Source organism: Tupaia chinensis, unplaced genomic scaffold (assembly GCF_000334495.1).
Source record: "Tupaia chinensis unplaced genomic scaffold, TupChi_1.0 Scaffold145561_1, whole genome shotgun sequence".
NCBI classification, from domain to species: domain Eukaryota; kingdom Metazoa; phylum Chordata; class Mammalia; order Scandentia; family Tupaiidae; genus Tupaia; species Tupaia belangeri.
The window spans coordinates 666,522-670,345 of record NW_006205418.1 but is presented as its reverse complement, the minus strand read 5'-3'; the positions used below and the strand labels follow the sequence as shown (position 1 = coordinate 670,345).

Sequence of the window (3,824 nt, the reverse complement as noted above, 5' to 3'; positions counted from 1 at the left end):
CACGAGCGAGCTCTCCCAGGCTTCTTTCATGAGAGCACTAATCCCGTTTCTGAAGGCTCCACCCTCATAACCTAATCACCTCCACAGCCGCACCTCCCGATATTATCACTGGAGGGTCGGATTTTGATATTTGAATTCTAAGAGGACAGAATCTGAAGCAGGATGCAAGTAACTGGCCCAAGTCCAGACTGGTTACAAGCGATGGAGCAGAATTCCAGGACCGCAGCCACTCTGCTGGACTTCCACTGGCATCAGGCTGGCTCTGCTTTGGGGAGAAACAGCCCAGACACAGGGACGGGTCTTGTTCTGCAAAGGATATTCTCAGGCAAATTTAGGAGTAGGAATGTCAGAAAGGCACAGACAGAAATGGACTCTTAACAGATTCTTGTCAGGATCCTAACATAATATTTTACTTATCTTTTAGTTTATTTTCCAGTGGGAGACATGTAGAAAGAAACTATAAAATGGTGTATATGAGAGTATGCCAAAAAGCCATTATCACAGACGGGACTCAGGAAGGACACTGATTGCTCTAGTAGCACACTGGTCTCATGCCCTGCCACAGAACCCTCTCTGGGATGCGGTCATCTAGTTCAGGAGCTTCAGGTTATTTAGGAGCCATATGCCTTACATCCATATACTTGTCAGCCTCAAAGCTGGTTATTCTCAGAGGCCAGCAGGTGGTGGGGCAGTAAAGGCACTGGATTCCCATATAGCCAACCTTGGTTTGAGTCCTGGAACCAGCACCTTGAAGAACACATCTGGCTCGTGTGTGTGCATACCCAAAATCCAGAGAGGAAAATGGAGAAGGGATTGCAGCATGGCCATCTCCCCTGGGGAATGATTTCTCACTTTCCCTCTCTCTGGTTCTCTCTGAGCACATGTGCCCTATGGCAAAAACCTAATGAATAAATAAATAGTGGTCATTATCAGAGACACAGTGGTAAGTGATTTGGAGAATAAAAGTCAAGGAGGGATTGTTAGAAATACTAAAATATTGCTCTCAGGCTGCCCTTACCAGGGAAGGGGTTTCATGTGTCGCTTCAGCCGCCGGTAGCGGTGGGCGCGGTGGGAGCAGAGTTGGCAGGACTGTGCGACCGCCTAGGTTTGTGACATGGCTGTGGACATTTCCGAATCCAGTGAGGCCGCGCGCGGAGGAGACTCGAACAACAGTGCCAAGTTAGATGCGGATTACCCACTCCGCGTCCTCTACTGTGGAGTACTGTGAGTATATGCCGGATGTTGCTAAAGGGTTAGAGAAGAATTTTCCAAATGAGTTTGCAAAACTTACTGTAGAAAATTCACCCAAACAAGAAGCTGGAATTAGCGAGGGTCAGGGAACAGCAGGGGAAGATGAGAGGAAACAAAAGAGAGGCGGAAGGGGTCAAATAAAAGAAAAAAAGAAGCCCGTACCGCAGAAGGTTACTATAGCCAAAATTCCCAGAGCAAAGAAGAAATACATAACCAGAGTATGTGGCCTTGCAACTTTCAAAATTGATCTTAAAGAAGCACAAAGATTTTTCGCTCAGAAATTCTCCTTTGGTGCCTCAGTAACGGGGGAGGATGAGATCGTCATTCAGGGAGACTTCACAGATGACGTCATCGACATCATTCAGGAGAAGTGGCCAGAGCCCATCAAATGTCATTATTTATGTTTTGTAGGTGGATGATGACAGCATTGAAGATCTCGGAGAGGTGAAGAAGTGATTTTGGAAACTTGTCTGTATTTTATGATCTGAACTGAGAGTCTGTATTTAATGATCTGAACTGAGAGTTAATATGGCCAAAGGAGAGAGGCCTTTTAAAAATATATATATTTATGCTACAGTAAAACTGTAGACCGCCCTCGTCCTTGGCAGTCACTGTTCTGTATAAGACTGCTTGTTTTTTTTTTTTTTTTATTGCCAAAGTTTAATGAACAGGGGAGACTATCATGCTTATACATGAAATAGAACTTAGTCAAATAAAAAACGCTGGTCATTTGGAAAAAAAAAAAAAGAAATACTAAAATATTCAACAAAATCATTTTTTAAGAAAGCAATTAAGATTCATTGTTCTTTAGAGATAACAGTATAATTCTTTCCAACTTACAGCAATAGGGAACCGATACCTACGGCTTATAACGATGGTAATAACCAAGGGATAATTCAATTGGACTTTCCAGGTGTTCTGACATATTTCAAAGGGGCCAATTAATGGCCACATAGGCCAGGGAATCAACTCAACCCAAGGCATATTATGAATGGCTTAAGACTTGGTTTTTCGGGACCTGCAGTTAGCGTAATGGCTATGTCGCTGGACTCCCATATAGTCGACCACAGTTCGAGTCCCGGAACCGGTCGCTTAAACTCACATTGGACACGTGTGCATGTGTGCCTAAGATGCTGAGAGGAGAATGGAGAAGGTATGGCGGTGTGGCCATCCCCTTGGGGGGTGATTTCTTGTTTTCTGTCTCTCTCTGTCTTTCTGGCAAGTGCACACGCCCTATATCAAAAACCTCTCAAAAAAAAAAAAAAAGACTTAGTTTTTCAAATTATCCTAGATTCAATAGGGAGAAATAAAATTTTTTAGTTAAAATAAAAAAAAAAAAGAAACAAAACAACCATGAACTCCACACCTTTAACTGTGTCTACTAGTGATATTAATCATGAGCGAAAATGCCCAGCAGAGTCAAATTCTTCATTTATTTTTTTTTTTAATTTAGAGAGATTTGTGCTCTAGGGCGCATGCGTTCACCAGAGATGCAGGGAGAGACAGAAAGAGAGAAAGGGAGAAATCACCATCCAGGGGAAATTGTCACACCACAATCCCTTCTCCATTCTCTCCAAATTTTGGCATGCACGTACACATGTCTGGCGCGAGTTTCAAGCTGCCAAGTCCAGGACTCAAACCACGGTCAGTCCTGTGGGGGGTCCAGTTACTTAATCACTATGTCATCTGCTGGCCCCGGAATTCTTACCCACTCCACTCTATAGTTTCTTTTATTCTGAGGATAGTACACTGACTCCAATGTTTAGTCTTAAAGAGGATCACAAACACATGCACACATACACACAAGGACACACACACACAATTTTTACAAGACTGATTCAAATAAAGAACAATTAGAAGTAGCTGAAAGCAGAGTGTGCTCTTCATTGAAGATCAACCTATGTGAAAAAGAATGACTTCCCCTGACCTATTTCTTTTCTCCCTCTGAAAAAAAAGTTTCTGACAGAGGCTGTGACAGTAACCCAGGCTGCCTGGCACTTGATGACCAAGTTCTTGAGAAGATTTGGGAACAAAATAACCACGCTAGGAAATCAAAATATGTTTTCTTAATTCTCAGGAATGTACAGAGAAGTGTCAAAACCAGGAAATGCCTTGATTGCAACTTCCTAAGTCTGACCATCAGAAATCTTGCGGCAGACAGTGGAGTAGGAAGGCCATCACTGTGAGACTATTTTGTCTAACTTCTAGGCAGTAGATTTATGAGCAACCAATTTAAATAAATCAAAAGATGCATACAATTAGAGGTGGAGAGTATTATTTCTAAGTGTTACTATGTTCCAGCTGATGTCTTAAATGTTAACTCGGTCCTCCAGGTGACCCGTGAGTCAGGCATGGGTATTTCTACTTCTTCACATAATTAAACAGAGGTCCACAGCAGTCAGTGTGTCTGAGGTCTCACAGTTGATAAGTGCTGGAACCCACGTACACTTATCTGCCAAACTGCTGGCCAGGAGAGTCAGAGTAAGTATCTGAACCTCATGCCATCACGACAGGTGAAAAAAACAGACCTGAGCTGCTGGAGTGGATTCCACTGCTGTCTAACTTCAACTCAG

General features: G+C 43.0%; 1 pseudogene; it reads left to right on the top strand.

The window, feature by feature from the left end:
- Positions 1–1,066: 1,066 nt before the first annotated feature.
- On the top strand, positions 1,067–1,742 carry LOC102482259 (density-regulated protein pseudogene; annotated as a pseudogene).
- Positions 1,743–3,824: the final 2,082 nt, after the last annotated feature.